At 37.9% G+C, this 15008-nt stretch overlaps 1 protein-coding gene across 1 annotated transcript in view; it reads right to left on the bottom strand.

Moving 5' to 3' along the window:
* Positions 1-15008, bottom strand: part of plcd3a (phospholipase C, delta 3a) — a 62010-nt gene that overhangs the window by 38002 nt on the left and 9000 nt on the right. The gene's annotated exons all lie outside the window — the stretch shown is intronic.

Here is a 15008-nt window from a genome sequence, read left to right as displayed (position 1 = left end):
GAGTTTTTTAAAATGCTTTATTTGTTTTTTGATCAATGCGAGATGGGCTGTGACTTAAAGAAAGATACACTGAGATTAAGTCTAAATCCATTGTGTTCTTTTTGAAACGGCACCGATTTTATCCTCAGAATTTTAAACTAACTTGAAGTGTTTTGTCAAGAGGATTATTTGTACGTTTTCGGAATGTGCTTGTTCTATTTTGGGCCGAAGTAAAACAAAGAAAACAATCTGAAGTTGTGGTAGTTGTATTTTCAAAATATTATGCTATGATTTTACTCGTCCAGCCCACGTAGGATTAGATTTTCCTCCATGCGGCCCCTGAGCTAAAATGAGTTTGACACCTCTGCTTTAGATTAGCTTCAGATCTATTGTTTTTTTGAATGGCGAACGTACAAAATATGCATTATTTTCCCCCAAAAATATTTCACAGTGGAATATCATACTCCAACAGGCTCATTCAGCTTCGTTCCCACGGTGTTCGATTCAAGAACTCTGCCATGCAGCAATAGATGATATCTGTCTTTTACCTGACCGCTTCTATGTTAGCTACCTCTCTTTGTTTATAAAGTATATTTTCTGCTGGATCTACTCTCTATTTTATGCTGCCACTTTTCTTTTTTTTTGCTGCAGCTGTTACATGTACTGTAATATTGTACATGGTAATTGGGATTTGTTATTTATTGTATATATTATATAAAAATATAATATAATAATATAATATATCAGTATATGTTATATACTGTATATAAAATATGTAAATATTACATATATGTTATATTTTACATTGCTACTATGGTGCATTTTTAGTGTACTTATTACCTGCATTATCCTTTCAACCCTTACCCTTTCCATCCTTTGAAACTGAGCTACTGTGTGGAACAATTTCCCTTGTGGATCAATAAAGTTTGTCTACGTCTAAGTCTAATATTTGACGTGAAGTAATTGGAGCCTTGAACAGGTCAATAATTCATAACCTGTCGAAGTACCTGTCGAACTATTTCACCAGAGTAAGTGATGCTCACAGGTGCTACACGAGAGGGAGATCCTCAGACCTCGTCCCCCCCAAATTCAAGACTCTCATGGGAAAAAATGCATTCTACTATTTTGCCATCACACAGTGGAATGCACTACCAACAGACCTTAAAATTCAAACTTCCCTACTAAATTTTAAAACTGCCATAAAATCATGGCTCAGCTCAACCTCTACCTGATCTGAACCAAAATCGACCCCAAACAACGTTCCGAAGCATCCAACAGGTTTTTATGTGGTTAAAGTGCAAAGGAAATTTCATAATTTTTGGAAGCTCATCTTGTATTTGACAATGTTTATAGGGTTAGGCGCAATAAATGTTCAACTTCAGCCTAAACCCTTTCGGTCTGCAACATTTTCAATTTATGAATGTACAACTGTTTGTTTATGTAAAACTGTTTGTTTATTTTGTTGAACACTGACCGAAGAAATAATAAACTAAACTAAACTAAAGTGTATTAATATTTTCTCATTCCGTTTTGCACACTCTTGGAGTCAACATGTGCATAGTCATGTACATAGTGTATATACCCAGCGCCCCCCATTTTTTTGTATATATTGTTTTTCAAATCACCTGACATGTATACTGTGTAATTTTTCCATTTTTTTAACGTAATTTTTTATATACATGTTACAGGTTATATATATTTTATTATTGAATGTATCAAATGTGATGAATATATAATGGACCACGATGGAAACCAGCCTTTACTCAGTGGCCTAGTGGTTAGAGTGTCCGTCCTGAGATCAGTAGGTTGGGAGTTCAAACCCCGGCCGAGTCATACCAAAGACTATAAAAAATGGGAGCCATTACCTCCCTGCTTGGCACTCAGCATCAATGGTTGGAATTGGGGGTTAAATCACCAAAATGATTCCCGGGCGCAGCCACCGCTGCTGCCCACTGCTCCCCTCACCTCCCAGGGGGTGATCAAGGGTGATGGGTCAAATGCAGAGAATAATTTCGCCACACCTAGTGTGTGTGTGACAATCATTGGTACTTTAACTTTAACTTTAACTTTGTGCCATCCATTTGCCTTTTTTAAGCATTACATGGATTCAATTCTTTAAGATGTCAATAAACTTCTCAATCAATCAATCAATCAATAACAACATTGATTTTGATTTGCGATGTCCGATAATGGCTTTTTTGACGATATCCAATATTCCGATATTATCCAACTCTTAATTACCGATTCCAATATCAACCTATACCTATATATACAGTCGTGGTATTAACACATTATAATGCCTAATTTTGTTGTGATGCCCCGCTGGATGCATTAAACAATGTAACTTTACCATGAGGTGGGCATGGACGGGGTTGGGGGGGCGGGGTTTGGTGGTAGCGGTGGGGTGTATATTGTAGCGTCCCGGAAGAGTTAGTGCTGCAAGGGGTTCTGGGTATATGTTCTGTTGTGTTACGGTGCGGATGTTCTCCCGAAATGTGTTTGTCATTCTTGTTTGGTGGGGGGTCACAGTGTGGCGCATATTTGTAACAGTGTTAAAGTTGTTTATACGGCCACCCTCAGTGTGACCTGTATGGCTGTTGATCAAGTATGCCTTGCATTCGCTTGTGTGTGTCATGGTCCGTGGTCCGGATTATGTTTTTGTGTTATCGGTTTGTTTTGGACTCCTTTTAGTTCCTGGTTATGCACTTCCTGAGTTTAGTCACCATGGTTACTTATGATTTTCACCTGCCTTTTTGCGCACCTGTTGCTCATCAGAGACTCTATTTAGTTCTGCCTTTTCCGGTCACTCATTGTAGCTTCGTTGTTTGCTCCATGCAACTGTTACGTTTGACTTTCCTGATTCTTGCTTCTGTGTTTCCTGTGCTAAGTTTTGTCTCAGCTTCCGCGTGCAATCGGCACGCATCCTTTTTGCTTGTTTTCGGTTGGTCTATGATTTATGACAATAAATCATCTACCTCACACTGTCGTCCGGAGTAGTCCGTGTAGCATTGGAGGAACGATCCTGCAGCAAGCTGCAACCCCAACCGTGACAGTGTGTGTGTGTAAAAGTCGCATATATTATGTGACTGGGCCGGCACGCTGTTTGAATGGAGGAGAAGCGGACGTGACGACAGGTTTTAGAGGACGCTAAAGGCAGTGCCTTTAAGGCACGCCCCCAATATTGTTGTCCGGGTGGAAAAAGGGGAGAAATTCGGGAGAATGGTTGCCCCGGTAGATTTTCGGGAGGGGCACTGAAATTCGGGAGTCTCCCGGGAAAATCGGGAGGGTTGGCAAGTATGTATGGCGTCACATTAGTACCAAAAATCCGAGCGCATAAAAACTGTTATCGCGCGCTGATTCTCCACTTCGTGCGCGCGCGACACCCTTTTGCGCGCGCGTGGTGCCTTTCTGCGCGCTCTCTGTGTACTCCTGGCATCTCTCCTCGCGCTGTCATGTCATTAATTTTATGGCTGAATCAAAAGAAATTCCATAAATTAGAAAACAAATGTTCATGAAGAAGTGAAAATATAAAATAATGTTATTGCTGGTGGACCAGTTCTGGCTGAAAGATGTGATTATGGTGTTTGTTGTCTTATTATTTATTTGGGTCACATTTTGTATTACCCTGTATTGTGTTTATGTGGTATGAAATAACCTTCATCAGCGCGCGACATTTTTTTTATCCACTTCTTCCTCCGTAAATCTTGATACATATTGACGATGACCCGCCCTGCTATACTTCTGATTGGCTCTGAGCATTTTTCAGCATTTTTCGCCTGACCAATCAGAAAGAAGGGGCCGTCTAAGCATACCCGCCCCCAAAGTGCCAAAAAGAAACATGACAGCGCGAGGAAAGGTGCCAGGAGTACACAGAGAGCGTGCAGAAAGGCGTCGCGCGCGCGCAGAAAGGCACGGCGCGCGCGCAAAAAGGCACTGCGCGCGCGCAAAAAGGCACCACGCGCGCGCAGAAGGGTGTCGCGCGCGCACGAAGTGGAGAATCAGCGCGCGATAACAGTTTTTATGCGCTCGGATTTTTGGCACTAATGTGACGCCATAAGTATGCCCTACGTCCGTGTTTTACCGGATATGTACCACTCCGTACAGCGGTGTTTTAAAAAGTCATTAATTTTACTTCTTGAAACCGATACCGATAATTTCCGACATTACATTTTAAATCATTTATCGGCCGATAAAATCTCTAATTTTAATTAATTCTAATTTTTGTGAGCGAAGACAGTTATGAAGTTAAAAACAGCCTACATTGCAGCTTTTACTTCTACATTTCACCTGTTTGCTTTTATTCCACTTTTTTATATTTATTTTTAATAGTATTTTTAGAATGTGACGCAGGCCTCAAATGGCCTTCGAGCTGCACTTTGGACACCCCTGCTGTGATTACGCCACCCTACTGAAACAACAATCTCTTCAGGAGACCACCGCTATCAAAGTGTGTGCAGCCATGGCTTTAGTTTCCACCCCGATGAACACAAAGAAATCCAACCTTGCCGGGCCCTCTGTTCATAACAAGCCTGTTTTTTTCCCAAGCTGTTACCGCATGCAAGGCATTCCCACGAGGGCCGCATTAACTCGTAGGTCATTGACCACGCCGAGCTGCTCCAACTGCCTTCCAAGCCGCCACAGAACACCTCACTGTACTAAAGTGTGAGGTGGGCACGGCTGTCGGGAGAGCTTCATTTTCATGCTGGGCTGCAGAAAATCTCCCTCCGTCAGACGCTCAAAAGGGCCCGCATGCCGGCTGGCTAGCAACCCCGCGGCACGGTGCCAGAATGCCAAGTGAATCCCAAGCACAGTGATGGGTCGGGCAGCCAGAAAAAACACAAAATAGAGCGAAGCGAGAGCCCTTGCACATAGCAGCTCTGCCCGGGCCCTGGTTCATGTTTCTCTCAGGGTAACAAGCGCCACCAGAGCCGGCGAGCGAAGGATGGGACGTAAATATAGACAAATTAAAGGTGTCGCTGATACCGCAGCCGCGTCAGAGTCGGCGTGCGATGACTGGTCAGGCGGTAAAAAGTAGGGCAGCTGTCTTCACGGCTTACGTACGGTCTGGAGAACTGCCTACAGAAGTCGCCTCTGCCACCATTGTCGCGGTAAAGGGTCTCACGTTAGTCAACTGCTTGAAATTAGTCGACAATAGCGTCTTGGAAATTAGTTTGAAAGTGCCTTCAGTAAGCAGGGGGCCATTTTTTTTATTGGCGGCCACACATTCTAAAGACAGAACAAACACATTTCAGACTAAAACAAAAAGAACAAAGAAAAAAATGCAAGTGGCTGCATGCTGTGGGTCTTTACTGTACAAGATCTTTGATGTCTAAGGACAGGCACCGAACCCCAGTTTCATAATCGCACGGTAGTCACTAGACTAGGACTGCAGCCATCGATTATTTTAGTCATCGAGTAATCTATCGATTAGTTTGTTCGATTAATCGAGTAATCGGATAAAACACACTTTTAGCTTTTCACTATTTAGTGAAAATAGTTTAAAAAAACAAATATTTTTCTACTTGCCATAGCCTTCATTACCTTCTACTTACTATATTTTAACTTTGAGCTTCTATTTACCCTTTCTTACCTTAGTTTACCTCTTTTGAAACTTTCTTTTACATGTTTTAACTTTTTTTTTACTTTATATTCACCTACTTGAACTGTATTTACTTTTTATTTACTGTTATCTTGTATTCACCCTTTACCTTCTTTTACCTTCTATTTAACTTGTTTGACCTTATTTTACACACTATTGCCCATTTTTACCTTATTTAGCCTTTTACATTTGACCATTTACTTACATTATTTTACCTTTTATTTACCATTTACCTTCTTTTACCATCTATTTAACTAGATTCACCTTTGTTTACCTTCTATTTATCTTGCATGTCCTTCTTTCTGACCTTCTTTTACCCTATAGTGGTATAGCTCAGGTGGTAGAGTGGCCGTGTCAGCAACTTGAGGGTTCCAGGTTCGATCCCCGCTTCCGCCATCCTAGTCACTGCCGTTGTGTCCTTGGGCAAGACACCTTACCCACCTGCTCCCAGTGCCACCCACACTGGTTTAAATGTAACTTAGATATTGGGTTTCACTATGTAAAAGCGCTTTGATTTAAATATAATTCACTTCACTATTTTGCCTTCTTTTAACCTTTTTATTTACCTTCTATTTACCCTTTAGCTTATTTTACAATCTTTTACGATTTAGTTTCCTACTTGTATGTTCTATTTATCTACCTTATTTACCATCTATTAAACTTGTTTTCCCTTTTTTATGCAGTCCAGATTTTATATTTTTTTAATTAATTGCACTCATTAAAAGATTAATCAAAGCAACATAGAATACATTTATTAAAATTAATCGTTAAGCCCTACACCACGCCGAAAAAAGAAGTAGCAACCGGTGCTATCATTCCAGTGCTAAATAAAAGCTGCCTTAGCAACGGTGCTTTAGCGGTGCAACTAACATCTTGTCAGTAAAGTAGCGTCCCGACAAAGGCACAACGAGTCTGACGCTGTTTTTAAACTTTATTGCCGACCTTAACATGCCAAAACAGCAGCCCTCATAACACCGCTAGTGCCACAACAACACAGCGCTCATTATGAACCAATGATGGTTACAGCTAGCAAGGTTGCATTCACAGACAACAGGAATTATTAGCATCAACATTACAACAACATGTAAACATGTAAACCAGGGGTCACCAACACGGTGTCCGCGGGCACCAGGTCGCCCGTAAGGACCAGATGAGTCGCCCGCTGGCCTGTTCTAAAAATAGCTCAAATAGCAGCACTTACCAGTGAGCTGCCTTTATTTTTTAAATTGTATTTATTTACTAGCAAGCTGGTCTCGCTTTGCTCAACATTTTTAATTCTAAGGGAGACAAAACTCAAATAGAATTTGAAAATCCAAGAAAATATTTTAAAGACTTGGTCTTCACTTGTTTAAATAAATTCATTTATTTTTTTACTTTGCTTCTTATAACTTTCAGAAAGACAATTTTAGAGAAAAAAATACAACCTTAAAAATGATTTTAGGATTTTTAAACACATCAAATCAAATCAAATCAACTTTATTTATAAAGCACATTTAAAATTTACCACAGGGGTAGCCAAAGTGCTGTACAATGAGCAGGTTAAAAGATAAAACGAGTACCGAGCAAACACAACACAACACAAACAGAACAATATATACCTTTTTACCTTTTAAATCCCTTTTTTTCTTTCCTAACAATTTAAATCAATGTTCAAGTAATTTTTTTTTTTTATTGTAAAGAATAATAAATACATTTTAATTTATTCTTCGTTATAGCTTCTGTTGTTTCGACGAAGAATATTTGTGAAATATTTCTTCAAACTTATTATGATTAAAATGTAAAAAAAAATTATTTTGGCAAATCTAGAAAATCTGTAGAATCAAATTTAAATCTTATTTCAAAGTCTTTTGAATTTCTTTTAAAATTTTTGTTCTGGAAAATCTAGAAGAAATAATGATTTGTCTTTGTTAGAAATATAGCTTGGTCCAATTTGTTGTATATTCTAACAAAGTGCAGATTGGATTTTAACCTAACATGTCATCAAAATTCTAAAATTAATCTTAATCAGGAAAAATTACTAATGATGTTCCATAATTTTTTTTTTAATTTTTTCAAAAAGATCCAAATTAGCTAGTTTTTCTCTTCTTTTTTTCGGTTGAATTTTGAATTTTAAAGAGTCGAAATTGAAGATAAACTATGTTTCAAAATTTTATTTTAATTTTGTTTCGTGTTTTCTCCTCTTTTAAACCGTTCAATTAAGTGTTTTTTTCATAATTTATTCTCTACAAAAAACCTTCCGTAAAAGGAAAAAAAATGAGAGTTGACTTTTGTATTTTACATGAGTTATTATTTGTACAAACATGGTGCAAAGTAATTCATGATTTGTTAAAACATGTTAGTGGCTAGCTAGTTAAAATGGGATATTGTGATTTCACAAGACTGTCTTAGAAGTGATCATTTGAAAATGTTCAATTTGAAAAAAGTGCACTTAGAGAAAATATAAAAATAAAGCGTTGCATATTGATATTTATCTGTTTATATATATATTTATTGTGAGAAATCATTAAGATGATCAGTGTTTCCACAAAGATAAATATCATTAATTATTAATAATAACATAGAGTTAAAGGTAAATTGAGCAAATTGGCTATTTCTGGCAATTTATTGAAGTGTGTATCAAACTGGTAGCCCTTCGCATTAATCAGTACCCAAGAAGTAGCTCTTGGTTTCCAAAAGGTTGGTGACCCCTGATGTAAACAATGCCCATCCCTGGCTCTGAAAAAGTCTTTGGTGTAGTCAAAAATGAGATTTCACACTAATTTTCTTTGTGACCCAGAATAACACAAAGCTAAGATTGTGGATGTTTTGTTCAGATAGTTAATCAGATATTGATTGATCTATTTTGTATTGTTTTTACTATCTATAATGAACAAAATATATATCAAATGGCCCCCAAATTCTTCAGTTTTTCATGATGGAGCCCCTGCCGTTTTGTGACTCTTGTCCAACATAATAGATGCCATATATCACGTACAACAACGTAAGGACTGGAGGACAAACGCTGTAACCGTTTACCCCACAGTCATATATACCTTGACATATGCTAACATTAGAATGCTAATCTTTTTGCAAAATTTTGTAACCGTTTACCCCAGAGTCATATCACTTGGTGCCAGACATGGTGTAGGAACATTATAGAACTGCCTCGGCACTTTTGGTATTTCCTCTTGTTTGGCCACATATTAGATTGCGCATGCTAACGCATTATACTAGCATTTTAGCTAATTTTGTATGTTTAAACCTAGAAATAATAGATTTTGATCATTGGCTTGTTAACGTTAGCATGCTAACATTTTACACTACCATTTTGGTAAATGTATTTCTATGACCCTAGAAATCACAGATTTTGATACTTGGTGCCATCTTAGAAGTATGCTAACTTTTCCTGTGTTACTAACATTAGCATGCTAACGATTTATGCTAGCAATTTTGCTAATTTCAATCACTTAAACCTAAAAATTAGAGATGTCCGATAATATCGGACTGCCGATATTATCGGCCGATAAATGCTTTAAAATGTACCATCGGAAATTATCGGTATCTGTTTAAAAATTTTCGGTATCGGTTTCAAAAAGTAAAATGTATGACTTTTTAAAGTACACGGGCGTAGGGAGAAGTACAGAGCGCCAATGAACCTTGAAGACACCGCCTTTGCGTGCCGGCCTAGTCACATAATATCTACGGCTTTTGACACACTCACAAGTGAATGCAAGGCATACTTGGTCAACAGCCATACAGGTCACACTGAGGGTGGCCGTATAAACAACTTTAACACTGTTACAAATATGCGCCACACTGTGAACCCACACCAAACAAGAATGACAAACACATTTCAGGAGAACATCCGCACCGTAACACAACATAAACACAACAGAACAAATACCCAGAACCCCTTGCAGCACTAAATTTTCCGGGACGCTACAATATACAACCCCCGCTACCCCCCCCCCCCCCCCCCCCACCCACCTCAACCTCCTAATGCTCTCTCAGGGAGCGCATGTCCCAAATTCCAAGCTGCTGTTTTGAGGCATGTTAAAAAAAATAATGCACTTTGTGACTTCAATAATAAATATGGCAGTGCCATGTTGGCACTTTTTTCCATAACTTGAGTTGAAGTTGTTCTCTTATTTTGGAAAACCTTGTTACATTGTTTAATGCATCCAACGGGGCATCACAACAAAATTAGGCATAATAATGTGTTAATTCCATGACTGTATATATCGGTATCTGTTGATATCGGTATCGGTAATTAAGAGTTGGACAATATCGGAATATCGGATATCAGCAAAAAAGCCATTATCGGACATCTGTACTAAAAATCATTGCTTTTGACACCTGGCGCCATCTTTGAAGTATGCTAACTTTTCTTACGCTATCATGCTACCATTAGCATCTCAATGTTTTATGTTAGAATTTAAGCTCATTTAAAAAAATTTAAGTTTGGAGACATAGTGTAGCTACATGCTAACATCACATTCACATTTCAACAGCAACATCATGCTATGTTAGCACATTTGCTGAAGAAAAAGGATCAAACTTACAGCTCCCATGTCTGTAATTGACTGACAGCATTGTTGGCAGACAAGAAGTTTTTTAAGATGTGTAGTGAAGCCTGTTTTTTTTTTTTTTTTTTTTTTTTTTTTTACAAAGTGGTGCATAATCTTGCCAGAGACAGGTCAGAGGCGGTATCATTACAATGAGGAAGGGGATTTTTCCTTCATGACGTGAAACTTCATAAACGAGTGTTTGAGTGAAACAAGTGATTTTTCGCACATTTGGTGCACATACAGTGTATAGGCCCTCGGAAGGCATTTTACCGCCAGAACGTCATCATAATGATCAGAGGAAAGATTTATTTTGAAACGCCGGGCTGCTAAGAGTGACTCACCGTGACCTCACGTCTGACTTGACAAATTATTACGGAAGATTTTAACAGTCATTGCAATCAGATCACAACTGGAAAGGGTGTGGCCACGTTCCAGACAGTTCTACAAAAACACAGCACATTGGCTAATAAGCCAGAAGACTTTTTGCTGAAATTAATGAGTGATTTTTGATGAACAAACGCCGAACAAGCAGCAATAGTTGTTTCGATAAAAGTGAAGCGTATGCTGTTTTCTAAATTAAGGAGACACACTCTCAGAAAGTAATCCACTAACAACCCCCAGGACAAAACACATTTAGGCGAGCGTGTAATCAGAATTAAATTGACACTTTGGGAGCAGTTTGACGCCGCCTCGCAATAAAACCACATCACTTGCAGTTGAAAGAGCAAACGTTTTTTGCGCCTCACGTTCTTTAAACAATCCTTTGGAGTCTGTTTTGGACATTTGCTTTTGGTCTATTTCTTTCGTCTTTTATGCAAAACACAAGTTTCCACTGCAGTTGATGCTGGTTATGAGGCAGACATTACTATAATAATAAGAGTAATAATAATAATAATGATAATAATAATAATAGTAATAATATTTGTTATTGTTTTTTTATTTTTTTGTTTATTTTTTTTTAAATATCTTGTATATGTTTCACTTTTTTTAAATATCTATAGTATTTAAATGTTTTTAAAATAATAATAATAATAATAATAACAACATGTGACATACTGTATACTGATAAGTAGGGATGTCCGATAATATCGGACTGCCGATATTATCGGCCGATAAATGCTTTAAAATGTAATATCGGAAATTATCGGTATCAGTTAAAAATTATCGGTATCGGTTTCAAAAAGTAAAATGTATGACTTTTTAAAACGCCGCTGTGTACACGGACGTAGGGAGAAGTACAGAGCGCCAATAAACCTTAAAGGCACTGCCTTTGCGTGCCGGTCCAATCACATAATACCTACGGCTTTTCACACACACAAGTGAATGCCAGCATACTTGGTCAACAGCCATACAGGTCAGACTGAGGGTGGCCGTATAAACAACTTTAACACTTTTACAAATATGCGCCACACTGTTAACCCACACCAAACAAGAATGACAAACACATTTCGGGTGAACATCCACACCGTAACACAACATAAACACAACAGAACAAATACCCAGAACTCCTTGCAGCACTAACTCTTCCGGGTCGCTACAATATACACCCTCCGCCCCCCTAACTCAACCTCCTCCCGCTCTCTCAGGGAGCCAAGTTGCTGTTTTGAGGCATGTTAAAAAAAAAATAATGCACTTTGTGACTTCAATAATAAATATGGCATTTTTTTCCATAACTTGAGTTGATTTATTTTGGAAAACCTTGTTACATTGTTTAATGCATCCAGTGAGGCATCACAACAAAATTAGGCATAATAATGTGTTAATTCCACGACTGTATATATCGGTATCGGTTGATATCGGAATCGGTAATTAAGAGTTGGACAATATCGGAATATCGGATATCGGCAAAAAAGCCATTATCGGACATCTCTACTGATAAGTACTGGACAGTGTTTCCTTTACAACCGCCACCTGCATGCCCTTGCTCATAAAAACATTATAATGGGACTTAGGAATCGCACTATATATATTTCTTTTACATAATATCCTGCTTCTCAAGACAGATACAGATCATTTATTTATCCTCCCTGTCCCCTAAAAGAGTTTGATGAAGTTTGACGTGTTAACATGTGATGTTTTTATGCACTCCGTTTGGTCCAAATAGCACGCTGAATGTCTTCCTTTGAAACAGTGAAGAAGTCATGTTTGTTTGTTTACACTACAGTGAGCTCAGGGAAAGTTACAGGCAGGGTAAAAGGAGCGCTTGATTTGCCCACCATAGCACAGTACGGGTTAACCTCACTGGAGCTGATTTAACGCTATGAGGTCAAAACTCCTCATATCGGCCAGATGCTTATCTTGTGCACCCCTGTAGTTTGCTTTTACAACTCTGTACAGTAGATTCACCTTATATTCACCTGGTCTGCCAGAGAATAAGAAGACGTAGCAGTAGACGCAGTATCAGCGTTGCCATTTAGTGGTTTTGTTGCAATATCTAGCGAGCATTTAGGCCCCTATAGATACTATTTTTCAAAAAAGAAACTAGCAACAAATCTAATGACTTTTTCATGTTGCTAGCCAACATGTCGCTCTTCTCAACGAGCAGCGGGTGCTGCTGCGGGCCCCACCCCCAAGCCCTCAGTCTTGTTGGTGACTTTAAAATAATATTTCCCCCATAACCCTCTCTCATATAGTGTCTATTACAATTTTATGCATCATGGTGCATTATGCAAATGAGAAAATGACATCATGTGGACTTCATTACCACAAATAGATTGCAGTCCTGTGAGGAACAGTGCACAGTTTTAGAAGTGAAGCTTCATTTAAAACCTGAACGAAATGCTTGAACAATTACCGTATCTTAATGACGAACATAAAAATTAATGCTTACATATTTTCTTTATGGTGTTGTTGCGGCATCAAGAATATTCCAAGTATATCTGAAGTACAGAAATCCGGACAAAATGTGTGGGCAAATATACGCCTCCAAACAAGAGACACAACAAGCGAGACCTCAGTTTAATAAACATCAAAGAGACTTAATTAAGAAATGTGTTGTTTTTTTTGTGGTACTTGTTCACTTTTCACATGTGCGTGATAAGAATAAGCTTTTATTAGCATTGCTATAAGAACAATTCAAATTAAAATGTTGAAGCTAGGGATGAGCATCGGTACGCAATGGTACCAATTTTCGGCAATTTTGTGTGTGTTAATAAATGTTGATTGCTATTCTATTTTTTTTTTGTAACATTTTAAAAAAGGTCTGATTATGATAACTGCTGTCCAGTTGTTTCGTTGTTACATTACAGTCTCATTTGCAATGCAGATGCACTTCCAAGACATTAGATGGCAGCACTGTGAATTAATTTACGTATACCGTAGTTGAAAAACTTATTGGGGTGTTACCATTTAGTGGTCAATTGTACGGAATATGTACTGAACTGTGCAATCTACTAATAAAAGTTTCAATCAATCAATCAATCAATCTGTATTAGCTGTCCAGAGAATGATGTCAAACGAGGAAGTAGCTTTTTCCAGGAAGCTGAATATGTTATGTTGCGCCCTACAAAGTGTTTATACTGTAAGTAACGTGCTTATTACACGCCAGCTGTTTGATTGTAACATTCACCTTCGTTGTAGAATTTGTTGACAAATTTGGAGGTTTTGAAATCACCATGTAAAATTGATAATGCTTATAGTAGCCTTTCTATGGCAAATCCAATGTACATTAGCGTCAAGCTAGCGCATTTCGGAAGAGCAAAGTCTTACTTTACATTTGAGCGTTTTCTACCAAGCATACTTGCTTTGTTGATGTTGAAAATTGCAACTTTACTTCGAGGGATTTCTGCTGAGTCCGCCCTGAGTGCTGCTTGAGTGATTGTTTACGTGAGCCGGAGTTCAGCATGTAACCGGACATGACGAGTCTGCAACCAGACGTGATGTCACGTGCAACAAAGGTATCAAAGTATGACACCATTTCATTTTACGTGAAGCAATACTCGTTAGGCCCGATAAATTCAGTCGCTTAACTTCTTTTTACGCTTGTGCGTCAGTTAGGAATATCAAAATGTGACGTATAACATTGCCAGTACCACCAGTGAAGCTTTTATGATGGTCACAGTTTGGCATAATATTCATATTTCCCATTTCTAAATAGTTGTTTTCTGACATTTTTAACACCGTCTGTCATTTTTCTTTTATAGCCGTGTAAAATAAACCTCCTGACTATAACTGCGCACGACTAGATAAAGATACAGTATGTGAACATCCAGCGCCTCCTCGGAGGGTCCTGACAGGTGCTGCTGCTCAGCAGGTGTCTATTTTGGGTGGGCTGGTGGACTGTACTGTACGTTACTGTAGTGGGCGTGTGAGAGCGGGAAATGTGAGGGGAAAAACATGACCCCCTCCCCTTCCTATCAAACTAATCTACACCCACAGTCCATTAAAGTGCTCATTACCTGGCAGCTAATTAAATACAAGGCTCATTTAAGTGTGTTATACAACCCCCCATAAATATACTGTACAGCCTGTTGGCACCACACTGCTGTATAAGCGAGCATAACAACATATACAATACATACTCAATAATAATAATATCTGTAAAAATAACTGTATAATAAACTGTAATAATAATAATAAATTACCTGTAAATAAACAGATACAATATAATAATTTTTTTTAAATAATAATAAAATATATTAAAATGTCAAACATTATAAAATATACAAAAATATAATACGTTTACAATAAACTGTAATAATAAATAATTAACTGAATCCATCCATCCACCCAGCCATGGAATAAAATATATTAAAATGTCAAACATTATCAAATATAAAAAATTATAATAAGTTTATAATAAACTGTAATAATAAATAATTAACTGAATTTAAAATATATATTTTTTAAATGATAGTATAATAAAAGATATTAAACTAAAAAAA

Source organism: Nerophis lumbriciformis, linkage group LG24, assembly GCF_033978685.3.
Source record: "Nerophis lumbriciformis linkage group LG24, RoL_Nlum_v2.1, whole genome shotgun sequence".
Classification (NCBI taxonomy): Eukaryota; Metazoa; Chordata; class Actinopteri; order Syngnathiformes; family Syngnathidae; genus Nerophis; species Nerophis lumbriciformis.
The sequence above is the reverse complement of the archived record's forward strand: the minus strand, read 5'-3'. Positions and strand labels throughout refer to the sequence as shown.